The following is an 18,274-nucleotide window of genomic DNA, read 5'->3' on the forward strand; positions in this document are numbered from 1 at the left end:
ACCTTGGAGTGTCCATGTGGGAGGCAGGTGCTCAACTACTGAAGACACAACCACTCCCCAAAGTTTAGTAATTTTTGAACTGGACAAGTCTATTAAAGGAAATAATTTAAACAGAAAATGTTAGCCACTTTTGTAATCTTGCAATTAAATCATAGCTTAGCTGTAATATTAGCCAGCACCCCCCCATTTGCCTCTGGAATGCTGTTTCAGAAATATGTCTTTGTAAATATTTTATAGTATCTTTTACTGAAATACTGATAAATAGTAAACTGAAGAAGGCAATATTTCAAGTATTTTATCCCTAAATTTATACAGCTTTACTGATCAAATAAGCTAATTTTGCATCTACCAAGTATTTAAAATGAAGAAACAAAGCTTATGTTTGAATTAAACTAAATTAAGTCATTATTCTGACAAGTTTGATGGTAATTGTATGTTGCAAGATGTTTGGAGATCATTTCCAAAATCATTGAGGTAATTTGAGTACATAAGGTATATAGAATGTGTTTTATTATTAAAGAAAAAGAAAGTAATTTTATCTTAAGATTGAATGACTGATTATTAAGAAAGGGGAAGATGTGGGACATAATCTGAATGAATATAGAAAGTGCAAAATTTCCACAAAAAAGAAATTTTTGTGGTCAAATTTGGGTAAGATTTATTGAGTTTATCTATAAAAGTTTTTGAAGCTTTTATTATCAAAAATTATAGTTATGCCAAACTAAAATTTTTCTCTGTTCAAACGTTTCTGTGAAAAAGTTTCTTAAATCATTAGTCTGTTTTTAGAAAAAGGCTATTAAAAGATACATAGATTACATAAAATGTTACATTAAAAATTATAGGGGTTCCCATCTGCCCTACTCCCCACATCTCTCACTTTTCCCAAATAACAACTTCTTTCATTAGTATAATATTCATTACAATTGATGAACTTTTGATGTTTAATAAAAAGAAGTCATCTCACTTTTTAAAAACATATAATATTCAAATCTAATAACTTTGACATTTTGTTTTCTCAAAATCAAACCCTAAAAAATATCTTTTTTATTTCAAACTATTGCGAAAGTTTTGTTCTTTTACCTTGTAAAAAGTGAAATGCTAAAAAAAAAATTAAGTTAATTTAATTTGTTTCATGGGAAATATTTTAAAAGTGTTATAAAAATTAAAAGGAATTTTCTAAATTTATATTAATTAAATTTGTATGGGTAAAATGTTCATATAAATATTTAAAGATTGTATAAAATTTCTACAGATTTGATGATGTTTTCTACATAATATTAGACAATAGAATACTGTTGTTAGGCATGGTTAAAATTATTTTAAAGATGTTTTATGCCATAAAAGTAACCAATGTTCCTTATCAGCCACATTGTTTTGTTCTGATGCTTCTCTAAAAGTACATATTGTCAGCTACAGATCAAACCTTGATCTTCAGAAAAAAGAACTTTTTAAAAAATTTTTATTTTTTATTTATTTATCTCCCTTCCCCTGGTTGTCTGTTCTCTGTGTCTATTTGCTGCGTCTTCTTCTTTGTCCACTTCTGTTGTTGTCAGCGGCACAGGAATCTGTGTTTCTTTTTGTTGCATCATCTTGTTGTGTCAGCTCTCCGTGTGTGCGGCACCATTCCTGGGCAGGCTGCACTTCCTTTCTTGCTGGGTGGCTTTCTTTACAGGGTGCACTCCTTGCACATTGGGCTCCCCTACACGGGGGACACCCCTGTGTGGCAGGGCACTCCTTGCGCACATCAGTGCTGCACATGGACCAGCTGCACACGGGTCAAGGAGGCCCGGGATTTGAACTGCGGACCTCCCATGTGGTAGACAGATGCCCTAACCTTTGGGCCAAGTCTGCTTCCCCCACAAAAAGGAACTTTAAAAGAAAAGCAAGACAAGTCTGTAAATTATATTCTACCTGTTATATAAATAACCCTAGTAAATGGTGAAAGAGAAGCAAGAAAAATTTCTGAAATGGTTCATGGTTTATAACCTCAATATAACTATGAAAGATTTTTATTTCTAAAAATAGCTTCATTTAAATTTTTTATAAGAAAATTAGGGTCTATATTCTAAGCTCTTGCCACAGTCACATTTATCTTTGAACTTTAATTGTTATTTCTAAAGTTATAAATTGTTTTACTCTTTATATGCAAACTGGTAACAACCTGGAACTTTAAATATCTGAGTGAAACCTGAAACTCAGAGTTAATGTTTTCCAATGCTGGAAATATTGAAGAAGCTGCATTAATTCTAAAACGATAATTCCATACAGCCAGCATTTAACAAGCTAAAGATAAAATCAGACTTCAGCTAGAAATGTGCACAAGACTTGATCTAGTTAAAACTAAAGTAAATCAAAATACAGGGTAAAGGATGATATTGTCTGTATTTTGAAACTTTAATTTTTATATAAAATGAAAAAGGAGGAAAGATCTATTTGCCCAAGAATTTAAATTTTTTTGTAGTATGCTATCTAACTAGACTAATCAGTCTATATAAACAACCTAACTCAAATTTAGTTAACATAGAATATAAAATAAGGAATGAAATCTTAATATTCTGTACAATTTAACTAATATCTTAATGCATTTAAAAATGTTTTGGGCATAAAATTAAAAAAAAAATATTTGTAATGTTCCTTGAGGGGTTTAAGGAAAAAAATCATATAACTGTAAACTTCCCCACCTGGGGAATTCTTTCCATTCTATCAATCATTATAACCTCCCACCTGACTGAAACTGTAATCAAAAATATTTTACAAGGTTTATAAACCTTATTTCTATAATTACATGCTAGCCTAATTATAATTAAGGCCGAAGAGTCATCCTCAGAAAAACCTCCTTGTTACTGAATGTGCCACATTTAAACCAAACTCTGCAAATAAACTTGCTACCTTCCCCCCAACATGGGGCACTAATTCTAGGAATGAGCCTTCTTGACACCAAGAGATTAATACCAAATATTAACCAACAATGACTGTGAAGAAGAATCCTAAGAGATGTATGGGAAAATAAAGTAAAATAATGTTGTTATGACTAAGTTATCAGAAAGAGCTGGGAGGTCATTCTGCAGGTTACCTTTACACAGGTCTCAGCCAAATGTCACAAATTGCCACAGTATGCAAAGCCTCAAAGAAAAGTGCTAACTTCCCTCAAGGATATGATCTCGATTCTATTCCATGTTACAAGTAAGTCTAGTAAAAATCATTGTTAATAAATATAAGCATATTCATTGTTAAAACTTGTCTCTGCTTTTTTACTTCAGCCTTGCAGAAATAGAGTAGCAGAAAAGACCTTGAAAATTCAGCAGACACCTGAACTCAAAGAGTAGGTGCAGTTGCAGTCTAAGAATTCCATAACTCTGACCCCTAGGAATGTGAGGACATTGCCCCTTTTCAGCAGGAAGTAGCTAGAATGATCAATGTCCATAAATCCCTCAAGATTAAGGAATTAGCAAAAAGACGATAGGGGATTTGAAACTGAAAAATATAACAAATGTGATTTGACTCACTGAAATGTATTTTAAGCAATTGCTATCCTTCTGATGATTTACATTGTATTAATAGCCAAAAGAAACTATCAATAACTGTAATAGTTTACTTAATTATAACCTTAATGTATGTTAGCCCTCTGAAATAGCCAAAAGCAGGTATCTATAACTGTTGTAAGTCATTGAACAATCTTTTATGTCTTTATATCAGAATAGTTTTCAGTGCTCCCCTATCACAGCACAAGTTAAACTCAATACACCCCTTTCCTCCCTTCCCCAATACCCTCTTAGCTTGTCAACCATTGAAAGGGCCCTACTTATGGTTCAAAATATTTTAGAAATGTAGGTTATCCACTGGCAAGCTCCCAAAAAATCCATCCTTGATCTTCAGGGAGTCAAAAGATCAAAAGCAGGGAATGTGAAAATGGGATGGAAAATAACTTTACTACCACCTTAATTTCTTTGAGCTTCCATTTTATTGAGGAGAATTATGAAGAAGAAAAGGAGGCCAGCTGAACTAAGTTGACATACCAATGATCCTTTGCTATAGAGGCAAAGAACTCTGTGCCTGTGAACTGTGGCCAGCAAATCCAGGCTGGAGAGAGTCTGCTAATGATCACCAGGTATTCCAGATTATCAGAAACACCCTGCTCCTGCAGTTTGCAGATTAACCCACTGCTGCCCAAGGACACTCTGCCCTGATTAACCCATTCACTGCTTTGCTTCACATCCCCTCCCCCAACAGCCATATAAACTGCCTCTACAGCTTAACCCTCTGAGCAGCAGAAACCCTGTTTGATCTGTGTGCACACTGCTCTTGCTCAGTGAAACTCCCTTCTTAGTTTATATAAGGCCTCCCAGTTCTTTCTTTTGCAGACACCTTTGCTTTCAATAATGAACTAAAACAACTAGCAGAACTCAGTGAAAATGCTATACTTATGATTATAATTTTATTATAGTAAAGGATACAAATCAGAAGCCAAAAGAAGAGACATATAGGGCAAGGTCTGGGAGGGTCTCAAATGCAAGCTTCCCTCTCCTCCCTGCGTGGAGTCAGGGCACCATGTAACCCTCCAGCAGAGCAGGGATGTATTTCTTCAATCAGGGAAGTTCTCTGGAACTTCAAGTGTCCTGAGTTTATATGGGGTCTCATTACATAGGCATCATTGATGGAATCAATTCCCTTGTGGCTGAACTCAAACTACAGCCCCCATCCCTTTGCAGCAGTTAGGGAGGGGACTGATGTGATGTGCTTTAAAGCTCCCGAAACGCTAATTGCATCGTTGCTCTTTCTGGTGGGGCCACTACCACCCTAAGATTGCAAGTGTGTTTGACCCGGCCCTGTCATCTCATTAGCATTTGGGTATGGTCCTGCCCCCCCCCCCCCCCCCCCCCCCCCCCCGTGAAGAAGAAAAGACATTCCTATCACAGAATATTCCAGAATTTCAGAGGTTACTTCCCAGGAAATGAGGGTTAAAAATGAGGCAAGTTTTTCATTACATTGAAGACATTTTTCAGTTTTTGCCATACTGTGGGATAATCTTTTTGGTCATTAGCTACTAAATAATCAGTAACCAGAGCAGTAGACATTTTCACCAGGTTCCTGGACCCTAGTTGCTATGGAACAACAGAGAAGGCCCGATGACACAGGCATACACGATGGATTGGTATACAATAGAAGAGCACTGAACATAGGTAATCCACCATTTTATAGCAAGCCCTAATCAAGAGAGGAGGGCATTTCTCCATCCCTCAAGATTGGATGCTGCAGTCACACCCACAAAAAACGTTTCAAGTAAAGAGCAATCAAGGCTTTCAGTTCTTTGCACATGTAGCAAGATATGCAGGAGCACAAAATTTATAGTGGAGTGTGTCCCAAGAGATTACTATAAATTTTTGGTTTATAGTCTTTATATAGGTCTCTTGAATTCTTTATTATAAATTGATGTTTAACTTTATAAAATGTTTTGTTTAATAGTCATTGAATATGATTGTGTAGTCTCCTATAGTCCATTAATGTGGGGAATAAATCAATAAATATTTGATTTGTGATGTTGAATCCTCCTTGAATTCCTGGTATAAACTCACTTACTCGGTATCTAGATATTTTTTAACACAGCTGAATTTGGGTAAATGCTATTCTTAGTTGTTGTTTTTTTAAAATCTTTATTCTTACATTAAGTGATTAAATTTTATTCTATTTAGAATAGTGCATTATATATATATTAGTGCCCCACCCCCATTTTTTTCTTCTTAGGGTTGTCAACTAAATCATGTTTTTACATCCTCCTTTTGTTCACTTATAAAGCATCTTTTCACAGAGTTGAACACCCCCCACTCCTTGATACAGTGTCTCCTTTCGGTTTTTCTATTACTTTCATTTCCTAGTAATTTTCAAACTCTCTATACTTTACAGAATCCTCCATGTAACCTCTATATATTGGTTCTCCAAAGGATTTTTGTCTTGACCTCTCCAATATTTCTCTCTAGCATTGTTTAAATCTAAGGTTGTAATTAAATTTATATATCTACCACTAGGTATTCCTAATTTCTATTGGTTAAAATAACTACAGTTTCTTTTTTGCACATTTCTCAACTTTTATTAAAGCCATAATATCACAAAAGTCTTGCATTTATTTTTATGAAAATATGCATATTTTCTCTTCAGGATGAGAGGTTCTAAAAACGATATACACTGAAGAATATCCATCATGACTCATTTTAATTTGTATTTCCCAGGGTACTTACCAAATATGAAAACATGCACACATTAGATGTGGATTGACTTTTTTAATGAATTAAAAAAATATTTGTGTAGAACATTTTTGATAGTACAAAGCCTCTATTAATTAAAATACTGGAGACAACATGGTGAATGGATATTACCAATGTATTCAATAAAATTTAGCTTAGTAAAGAGGAGGAGAGAGGAAAGGAAGAGAAAAGTATATCTAAGTAATAGCTTATGTATTGCAATTTCAGTTCTTTGATAATGCAGCAAGATAAAAGTTGTGATTTTGTCAGAACTTTTTTCCATGGTGAGTCCTCTATTTAAGTTTGTGTGAATCACAATTGCCTTAGTGTATAATAAACATAAAACCCCAAAGAAACCGTGTCTCTTTAATCATGCTACTTAAAACAACAGTCAAATAAATTTGTACATTTTCTGTTCTGATATGTCTAGTAGTTGGGCAGGGTTGTTGATTTTTTACAACTCTACTATTCAAACATGTAGAGAACTAGATAAAAGTAATGAACAACTAGAAAATTGGAAGCAAAGCATAACTGTTTTTGCTTGCTAGTTTGCTTGTGTTTTCAGTGTTAAGAGGGGGAACGATAAAGGATAAAAAAAATTCTTCTATTGGAAATAAATAAAAAAGCTGAAGGATGCAAATTATGGGGCCTCCGGAACTCTTTTAATAGGATGAGTGGGAAAACAGAAATATGAGGGCTAAAAGATAATTTTACATTGTCCTCAATCTATTCTAGATCACAAATGACCAGAAGCATCAAATAACCCAGTTCTTTTTCTGTAAAGTTGAAGTTTAAAGTTAAAAAAAATTTAAATGTTCTGAAATATGGGCTTTACACTCGTCTTTTCAGTTTCAATGCTTTCAAGGAAACTCTGGTCAGTGTTGGGGCAGGCGTTTGTGTTTCTTGAGAACTGCTTTCCTCATGTTTGTATTTCTTAATTAGATATATTAAATAATATTTTTTAGAGATACAAGTTATGTGCTGTAAAATTCACCTTTTTAATTTGCATAATTTAGTGGTCCTTATTATGTGCAAAGAGATGTGCTATCTTCACCACTGTCTAATTTCAGAACATTTTCATCACTCTAACGAAAGGAACCTCATATCCATAAAAGTCACTCCCCATTTGAACCCAATTCACCCAGTGCAAACACTAATATACTTTCTGACTTTATGAATTTGCCTATACTGGCCATTTAATATAAAATATGTGGTAGTTTATTTCATAAAGCATAATTTTTTAAGGTTCGTTCATGTTGTAGTATGTATAACTGAAATTCCTTTTTACTGCTGATTAATAGTCAATTGTATGTGTATACCAAATTTTACTTATCCATTATCAGTTCATGGACATTGGTGTTTACATCTTTTGGGCATTATGAACAATGCTGCTATTAACATTCAAATACAAATTTCTTTGTGAGCATATGTATATATTTCCCTGGTATGCATATGTAGGAGTGGAAATCCTGGATCATATTTTAACTCTATGTTAAATACTTTGAGGAACTGCTAAACTGTTTTCCACGGTGGCTGCAACACTCTGAATTTTCACTAGCATTGCCTGTATATCCACATCCTCACTAATCTTTATTAGTTACATTCTTTTTTTTTCTAGCCATTTTAATAACTATAAGTGGTATATCCTGGTGGTTTTGATTTGCATTTCCTCAAAAGCTAATAATGTTGATCTTTTCATGTAATTATTAGCCATTTTATATCTTCTTTGGAGAAATGTCTATTTGAACACTTTGCCCATTATTTTCTCTTTATTATTGAATAGAAATAGTTCTTTATATATTCCAGATACAACTCATTATCATATATATATATAATTTGCAAATATATTCTTCCACTTTTTAAGTGGTCTTCTCTCTTTGTTCATATATCTTGTGAAGCATGAGAGTTTATCTTGAAGATGTCCAAATTATCTATTTTTTCTTTTTTGCTTGTATTTTTGGTGTCATATCTTAGAAGACATTGCAGAACCTAAAAACATTAATAATTATCCCTCTATATTCATCTAATAATTTTATAGCTTTAACTCTTATACTTAAGTCTACAAACATTTTGGGTTAATTTTTGTTTAAGTATGAGGAAGGGCTTTCACTTCATTCCCTTGAAAGTGGGTATTCGGTTGTCCCAGACCTTTTGTTGAAAAGGTCATTCTATCTCCATTGAATCGTCTTGGCACTGTCTTAGTTTCCCACATGCTATGGCAAATACCACATATAGGTTGGCTCACAATTTCAGAGATTATTATGCTTTCTTCCTCCTGGGGCCAAGGGCATTCTGACTGACAGACAATCTTTGGGGTTTCTTGGTTTTCCTGTCACATGGTAAGGTCCTCTCTTTTCTCTTCCCAGTTCCATTGACTTCCAGTTTCTCCTCCTTCCTGTGACTTTCTCTTCATAAAGTCACAAGTGATAGATGCAGGCCCAAACTCATTCAGTTAAGCCATACTGTAAATAAAGATAACATCTACAAATGTCCTATTTACAATGGCTTCACATTTACAGAAATGGACTAACATTAAGAACACGTTTATTTATTTATTTATTTTTTTGTGGTAAAAAATTCAACGTACCACAGCATGTATGTCAAAAATCAATTGACTTTGAATGTAAGTAAGTTCTTACTGTACTTTGTAGAATGATTTGATACAGGGAAGAGTGAGTCCTCCAACTTTGTTCTTTTTTGTGTTTATTCAAACATTTTTGTCTCTTCTGGATTCCCAAAATTTCCATATGAATTTTAAGATGAGCTTTTAAATTCCTGCAAAAAGTCAGCTGGGATTTTGATAGGTATCCATAGATATATAAGAAAAGTGTTGCCATCTTAACAGTATTAAATCTTTTAATCCATGACAATGAACTGACTTTCTATTTAAGTCCTGCTTAATGTCTTTCAACAATGTTTTTGTTTTTAGAGTACAAGTTTTTCACTTCTCTTGTTAAGTTTTGTTCTAAGTATTATGTCTGATTTAGTACTGCTGTAAATTGTTTTCTTAATTTCATTTTCAATATGTTCATTGCTAGTATATACAAATATAACTGATTTTTGTATATTGCCATGTACCCAAAAAAATGAAGGATTCAATTATTATTTCTGACAGATTTTTTTAGTAAACACCTTGGAAGTTCTATAAACAAGATTATGCCATCTACAAATAGAGAAACTCTTCTTCCTTTCCCATATGGATGATGTATATTTGCACTAGCTAGGACCTCAAGCAAAATGTTGAATAGAAATGATAAGAGCAGACATCCTTGGTTTCTTCTGGATTTTAGGGGGAAACATTCAGTCTTTTATCATTAAATATATTCTCTGTGGGTTTTTCATAAATGTGTTCAATCAGATTTAGGATGTTATTTTCTATTATTACTAGTTTGTTGAGTTTTGTTGTTGTTGTTATGAATTGGTGTTGCATTTCATCAAATGCTTTTTCCACATCTATTAAACTGATCATATTCCTTAATCTATTGAAGTTGAGTCTTATATTAACTGATGTTCATATGTTAAACCAACTTTACTTTCTTGGATAAATCCCATTTGATCGTGGTATTCAATCCTTTTTATATATTGCTTGCTAATATTTTGTTGATGATTTTTCATCTATAATCTTAGGAGTTAATTTGTGCTACATTTTCTTTTCTTATAATATGGGAAAATTGGTATTAATTCTTCTTATATTTGGTAACATTCACCAATAAAGATATTTAGACCAAGACTTTATTTTGTGGGAAATTGGTTGATTACTAACTCAGTTTCTTTTCTTGATAGAGGTCTAGTAAGATTTCTCTATCTTCTTCAGTCACTTACTGTTTTTTGGGACTTTCTAGGAATTTGTCTATTTTACCTAAGTTACCTAATTTGTTTGCATATAGTAGTTCACCAAACTCTCTTAAAACCCATTTTTTTAATTTCAGAAAGGCCAGTAGTGACATCCTTTCTTTCATTTTGTCTTAGTAATTTGAGTCTTCTCTCTTTTTCTTGGCATGCCTAGCTAAAGTTTTGTTGATTTGATTGAATCTTTTCAAAGAACCTTTTGGTTTTATTGATTTTGCTTTTTGTTTTCCTTTTTTATATTTCATTAATTTCCCCTCTAATCTTTAATATTTCCTTTTTCTGCTATTTAGATTTAGTTAGCTCTTCTTTTCCAGTGTCTTATGTGGAAGGTTAGACTATTAATTTGAGATCTTTATTCATTTTTTCCCCTTTGGTGAAAGACTATTTATGTCATATTTCTCTATTAATTTTTATCTTGATGAAACTTACATTTTTTGCACTCATGAAATAAGCCTACCCAGATTTATTTTTCACTATTTACAGACTTGACTCCTTGTACCATTACAAGTCTTATCATGTAGGATATCATTTAACATGTACAGATGGGCCCTGCCATGTATTCATAATCCTCTGCCACCATCCCAGGCTTATACCCTTTCTCATCTGATCTTCCAAACCAGAAACTTTGGAGTTATTCTACCATCCATTTCTTTCCTTATTTAATCAACCATCCTGTCTTGTCAACCTTCTAAATAGTTCTCAAATAGACTGACTTTCTAGGATCTTTATAACAAGACTCTAGATTAAAATCAGAAGTCCTAGGTTCTACATTTGCTTTTGCAACTGTTTTGGTTTATAAATTTACACTATAACCTTAAAATCTTAAAATCTCAAACAATTTTAAAAAGAAATAGAAAACCATGACAAAGTTAGGAGAAGCCATACTTTTGAATATTCAGATTTTTTTTTTACCAACTTTGTTCTTGATTTTAAAAACTACTTGATTTTAAGAACATTTAGGAGTCACTCCGCCACAGTTAAATTGTTTTGTCATTTCCTAATCCTGCTGATGCAATGATGTTTTTTATAGATGACAAGCTGCTGAGATCACATCCATATGACCTTGTAATTTCTATGCAATCACTTGAGTCTGAAGGTTCCGAATTTAAACCAGATTGTTCTCTAAACCAGACACAATCCACTTACCACCAGTAACTGAAAAAGTAGCAAATATGCAGTATTTCTCATTCTTATGACCCATGTATTTCGTCAGGCATCTTCCTCTGTTATAAGGTCATAGTTGAAGAGTATTGACCAAAGTTGCAGTGAGAATGTATTTACCATGAGGAGAAAATTTTACCAAAGAGATAGGAGGGTTACCATTATCTGCAAGCATTTTTAAACACTGACCTCTTACAGTATACCATATCTTACAGAGATCATCATAGCTACCTGACACTATCAAAGATCCATTACACTACAATTAAAATGAGCAGTGGAAAGTTTGTCAGAGTGAACGAAGTCTTAAGGCACTTTCATATTTTCACTTCCCACACTTTCCACATTTTCACACTTTCATCAAAAGATCCTGAAATGATGAGGGTGGATGGCAGGTTGAAATTATAACAGAAAACATAATTACTGTGCTCCTTCAATTATCTCAAACAATTTCCAGATCTCACATGCCATATCTTTAGATTTTTATCATCTGAGGCAGAAACAAGATATGACTGGCATCTGATGACTGGGCAACATCTGATATTTTCAGATTATGATTATATAGTGTTTTATCATATTTTCCATCATAGGCTTCCCAAATTTTAACTAGTGTTTCAGCAGAAGAACTTGCAAGCCGTTCTCCCTTAGGACTAAACTTAACTGGTTACACTGCTTCTTATATGTCCCAAGAGAGAAAATTCGAGTGCATAATTTGACTTTTCAGGCACTTGCTTCTTCTAATTGGCTTTTGAGGAGAGGACTGACTCTGTTCACCTGACTCCTTAGTTACCACGCCTCTGAAGTTCCAGGTCCAGGTCCGTAGCTTGGTTGGTGCCATGTACTCAACCAAGCAGCCCAGTATTTTAAAAATTAAAATAACTTTTCGTATTTTTCATCTTTTTGCTTTTAATCGATGATAAAACAGACTACCTAATACATTTATATCTTTCTTTCAAAATTTGGTTTAATGTTTTCAATTGTTGAACATACTCTGCAAATTTCACAAAGCTCAAAAGCATACAGAGTAAAAAGCAATTGCCTCACTTTACTATCTTCTCCAGAAATACAAAATCTCCTCTTTGCTAGCAGTTACTGTTGCAAATTTATTGATAGATTTTTGTTTTGTTTTGTTTTAATCACAGGTCTAAATGACCATAGCTTTGAAAAATTAAATTTTTTGTAATCAGAAAGATAAATACTTTAGAGGTTAGAAAATATTATAAAATGGTAATTATTATTATGACTTTGCAATAAAATCTAATTTTTCTTGTCAGTACCTTTTTTGTTTTTCTTTTTTTTCCTAGGTGGTACTGATTGCTTGTTTCTTCCCACCCTTCCCCTGAGTTTTCTATGTATTTATCACATATTCAATCCCCAAATCTCTGATAGTTCTCTAAATCTCCTTTAAAGACACATCAATTTTTCTATTTCCTCTTGTGGACACTTTTTCTGATTTTTCCTTAGCAGTTTGATTACCCTATTTAGGGTACAGTGTCACCTTTTTTCTTTGTGGGCTACCCTGTTTTTTTGTTCCAATGACACCCTCCTCCCTCTTTTATATTTTTTATAACAAATGTTTGTTTTTAAATTTTCTTTTAAAATTTGTAGAATTTTTGTCTCCACAGCCCTGAAATTCATCAAGCTATGCCCTGGTATTTTGTCTACCAGTTCATTGGAATTTCATGGATATTTTCACTTTGGAAATTTATGAAATTCCATTTAGAATGCCTTTTTTTTCCAGTTCTGTTTTAATTTATTTTCCTTGTCAATCTCTCTCTCTCTCTCTCCCTCTCTCTCTCTCTCTCCCCCCCCTCCCTTCCTCCCTCCCTCTCTCTCTCTCTCTCTCTCTCTCTCTCTCTCTCTCTCTCTTCCTCTTTTCCCCTCTCCCTCCTTCTTTCAATTGGTTTGGACCATAAATTAAATTTGGACATCTTTTGGAATGGTCCTATAATCTTATCCTTTCACAATAATTCTTCATCTCTTTCTTGCTTTATTTTCTAGGAGATATCTTCAAATTAACTTATATATTTTCTATTTATTTGTCATAAATTTAATTCCTCAGAGTTCATGTTTTTCTCTGGTTGGTATTTTTTATGTATACATAATAAGAATAAGTGGTGCTTCCTGGTTGCCTTATATCGCCTATATTTTTAAAGAAACAAAGACATGCTATTTTTATAATTTTTTGTGCTTTTGTTTGTTTCTTTAATCAAAATTATTTTACCTCTTGTTTGCTTTGATTGTATATGTTTTGTTAAACGCATACTTAGTCAATGTAATGATCTTCTCTCATATTTAAAAATAATGGCATGGACTAAACCCTGAGGGTGACGTGTCTCAAGTGTTGCATTAGGAAACTGCTGGTATTTCAAGATCCTTTAGAGTTTTCCTCTTCAGCTATGCAGATTTTTGAGTCCCACTCCTCTCACTGACGGTAAATCCCTGTTGAGGATCTCATTACTCAGTATGTAAACATCGTTTAAGGCTCATATACTCAAAACAGTACCAATTCCTTTAATTGTGCCTGGTGTCAACTATTTTCAGTACTACAGAGAATAAATCCTTAGGGTTTTTGAACATCAGGAAGGATAAAACCTGACCAGAATAATTTGAGAGGGATTAGAAAATTCAATTGTTCCTAAATTTCAAAAAATTACCCACATTTTATTGATGTCTGTTCCTAATTCTGAGGTAGTTGGCACCATCAGTAATTTAGCTTATTGGTAATTCTTCAATAACAACAGCATTACTCCTTGGCTTTCCCCACTACTGGGTTTGGATTAATTTATGTCAGAATTGCTTAGTCACTCACATACATCCCTTGTCTTCCAGTTTCTGAGATGTTGCACCCTCTTTTTATAAACACTATTTACTGAGTGATACAGTGGTGGTGCAAGAGTATTTCTGTATGCTCAGTTGCCATCATTACGTGGAATCCCTGCATCATTATGTAGGCTAATAAAAATTATTTCTAGTTTAGTTGTGCATGCATCAGTTCCAGAATGATATCTTTATCATTTCTGGAACTTTATCATTTCAATAAATATATATTCTATATAAATAATTCTAATATGTATTGCCTCTTTACTTAATACCAGAGTTTTTATAATTTGGGGCTTTGTTATCATTGTCCTATCTAATGATATAGGTAATTTTATGTATCTGACTATATCATCCATGAGATGAAAAAAACTCAATGTATATTACTAGAGGTTGAGTTTAGGATTTTGTACATGGGAAGCAGGTGCTCAACCACTGAGCTACATCTGCTCCACAAAGAGAGTTGTTTTTTGTTGTTTGTTTTGCTTTTAGAAGCAGGCGCTCAACCACTTCAGCTACATCTGTTCCCTCTTCTCACTCTTTTAAGTAAATTAGTACCAATTTTATTCAGCTATTTGCCACAGGTTCCAAATGAAGTAGGTCTCAAACACAAATGTAAAATTTGAATAATAACTAGACCTCATCACAGACACATAGTTCAATTTCATTCCACTTGCCACTGATAAGTGTAGAAATGGGTTCTTGTCGAAATCTGACAAACACTACAATATCTGATGATTTTCAGTCTCAATAAACTATTTCTCGTTATTAAAATAGTTTAGATTTTCTGTTACTTATAGAAGAATAATTTAATAGATATGAGAAATTAGAATTGTGAGTTGATAAGAAAAATGAAATATTTTTTGTAAATTTGTTATCTATTTAGTCAGAATGGGTTGAATAATTTATGACCCCTGTAATGTCATGTTCAGAATTTCAAAACATCTTTCCTATAAAGTTTCATTCTGTTAGATCTTTCACAGAAGGACAATCTAATTTATTATTTATTTATTTATTCATTCATTCATTCATTCATTTATTTATTTTTTGGGTATAGGCATAGGATTTTTTTAATATAGTTTTTTTAATTGTATTTTTTGGAAGATACATAGATCACAAAAAATGTTGCATTCAAAAAATATATGAGGTTCCCATATACCCCCCACCCCTCCTAATTCCACTCCTCCCACATCAACAACTGCTTTCAACATTATGGCACATTCATTGAATTTTGTGAATACATTTTGGAGCACTGCTGCAACACATGGATAATAGTTTACATCGTAGTTTACACTCTCCCATCGTGCCTTCAGTGGGTCATGGCAGGATATATAATGTCCAGCATCTGTCCTTGCAATGTCATATAGGACAATTCCAAGTCCCAAAAATTTCCCCGTATCACTTCTCTTCTTCCTTCTTCCTGCCCTCAACAACTACTGTGACCACTTGAATCTCTGGACCATCTATGTGCCAGCTGGGCCCTGAGTCTCAGCAGAATTGCAACTTCTACCCTCTGGTTCGTTGGATTTACCCAGGTCAGCTAACAGGGAGGTGAAGATGGTCAACCACCACCACACCAGGGAACCAAGAGTGCCTACAACTGCAAAGAGGAGAATTGCATCCACCATCTATGTGGAATCTAAGCTCCCTCTCGATACAGAGGTGGAGTGGACATCATGATCTCAGGGTCCACAGGATGGAGAAATAAAATATGGATTAGGGTGGACTTACTGATATTCTACTATGGAACTATTGTGACTCTAGCAATGGAAGAAATTGTACCACAATGTAATTTACATCACTCATTTTAAAAAACATGAAATTTATTATTTTTTAAATGTTGGAATACTATGATTGTTAAACATAACTCTGTTACTTGATTCATCTTAAGAGAATAAGCAGTCTGCTATTCAATAAGGCCTGAAGGAATGTGACATAATGCAAATATATGTTAAGGGGCGATAATAACAGGACTACACCACTGGGTCATTAAACACACTCTTAAAGAACCACTTGAAGGCCAAAGACAGTCTGATAGCACCAATCAGCTGGAAAGACCATAACAAAGATATAAATAAACTAGTAATAGCAGATGGGTTCAAGTCATTTTTTTATTGCCAAGGACCAATTCTGTTTGACAAATTATTTATTATACCCTGAATTTTTCCACAAGGATTCTCTGATTCCTCTACTATATTTTCAGTCTTCCAAGAGCCTTTTACAGAAAGTCATTGATCAGGGACACATCATAAATTTGTAATTATAAAATGATCCCATAAGCTCTTATACTAAGGATGGATATTAATTTTAGTATAACTGAGACTTCATGACAAAATATAAAGTGAAATTTTTAAAATAACCAGTATTATTAAGATAGGAAATGCATGATTAGTTAATGTTTGCTTCCATTCTGTAATATTATGACTCTCCATAAAGTTATACTCAATCAGCACTGCAACATATTATACCTTAGATATTTTTACTTAAAATATCAATAGCAATGGGATATTCCTCGCACTTCTCCTTAACTGAGAGAAAGAAATGTTCAAGACTTGTTTTCATTTTTTTCCTCTATATTTTCATTTGAAAGTCTAATGTTTCTATATTTCTACAAAGGATAAAAAACTTGCTTGCAGTTAAATACAAATAAAATTTTTGATCCAAAACCAGCCTTAAATCAATGTTTTGTTTCCAAAACTCTGGACACTTTGATCATATATTGAAATATTACTTTGAAAAACTATTTATCAAACACAAACAAATGTCTCTGTACATCTAAAAATAGTTTAAAACTTAAAGACTAGAACATATTTAATAAATGGATTGGTTTTATCATTCTAATGTATAATGTTATATATAAACTATACATGTGAACACACATTCACATATATTTGAACTTGGTGAGGATATTTTTCAAATAAAGATTGTTTTTAATTTTACTTTAATATCCTATTTAATAATTTTAATTCCCTCAATTTTTCAAGAAGGCAAATTAAGACAAAAATATAGACCCTAGCAGAGAAACCTAAGGATGGATACTTTTGTGCAAACAAAAGACACCTGGTGTTCAATTTTAAAGCAAGAAGTCAAACTAAGTCTCTGTCTCTGGTGAGTATCTGGGAAGGCTACTTTCTCAGAAAAAGCAGGCAATTAAAAAAATTTCAGTCATAGCTCAGGGAAAAGGGAAGTATTTCAGTCATAGCCCAGGGAAAAAGAAAGCTCATTTGTGCCAGGGATTAAGATAGAGAAAACATATCCTCTAAGAAATTGAAATCATTATCTTGTCCATCTGGTTTCTTGCAAGCATTTTCAAATTTTGAAATTTATGTGACTCTTGTTTAAAGTCAGTGAGGTCCATTGGTATACCTGGCAGAAAAAAAAAAAAACAAAAACATAAAATGAAAGGAGCCTCCAAACTGTGGTGTCTACTCCCCAAAGAAAGTACAAGAAAGATCGCCAATAGGCATACTGGAAGAAAACTTCATGTGTGTTACATGTGCATGTGTAAAGCTTTACATATATTTAACATGCAGGTTGATTGTAAGATGTCAGATAATTATGTGATGCATGCACACAAGCATAAGGGATGAGCAGGAGTTCTACAATATGAAAGGAAAATTGATTGTTGAGTACTCATTTGCTTCTTTCAGATTACTATATTAGGTTATATGTCTTATGAATTATATAAATAGTATAAGATTCATGCAGGTTATAATGTGATAGGAAGTGTTCTTGAAAATATTTTTTACCATCTAGAAATTATCAGATAGTCTTGCTGCAAAATTTTGGGAGGCTTATAAGTTTAAAAAATGTTAGGTAAAAGTTTTGTTTTATAAAAATAATACAATAATGCTGACCTTCATGTTGTGCATAAATATTTGGTTTGAAAGTTGTGGTATAAATGTTAATGTTCAAAATGACAAAATAACTCATTAAGCAACAATCTCAGGTTACCAACAACAGCTTTTGGGAATATTTGAAATACTATGTGTTCTTTTTAAACCCTAAAATGAAGACTAGTATTCACTTATGAAATTCTAATATCTCCAGAATAAAAATCATTATGGTACCATCATTTTCTACCTTGTAAAACTTAAGTTTCAACTAAAGAAGTAGAGTTTTGATTGTAACTATATGGTAAATGATAATGGACTAGTTCTTCCAACATTAAAGAGAGAAAAAAGACCTATGTATTGCCTAAAATAAGA

The 18,274-nt window shown here is 33.1% G+C and overlaps 1 pseudogene; it reads right to left on the reverse strand.

Moving 5' to 3' along the window:
• Positions 1–11,044: 11,044 nt before the first annotated feature.
• LOC101435179 (WD repeat-containing protein 5B-like) overlaps positions 11,045–18,274 on the reverse strand; it is a 62,531-nt pseudogene continuing 55,301 nt past the window's right edge.

Source organism: Dasypus novemcinctus, chromosome 4 (assembly GCF_030445035.2).
Source record: "Dasypus novemcinctus isolate mDasNov1 chromosome 4, mDasNov1.1.hap2, whole genome shotgun sequence".
NCBI lineage: Eukaryota > Metazoa > Chordata > Mammalia > Cingulata > Dasypodidae > Dasypus > Dasypus novemcinctus.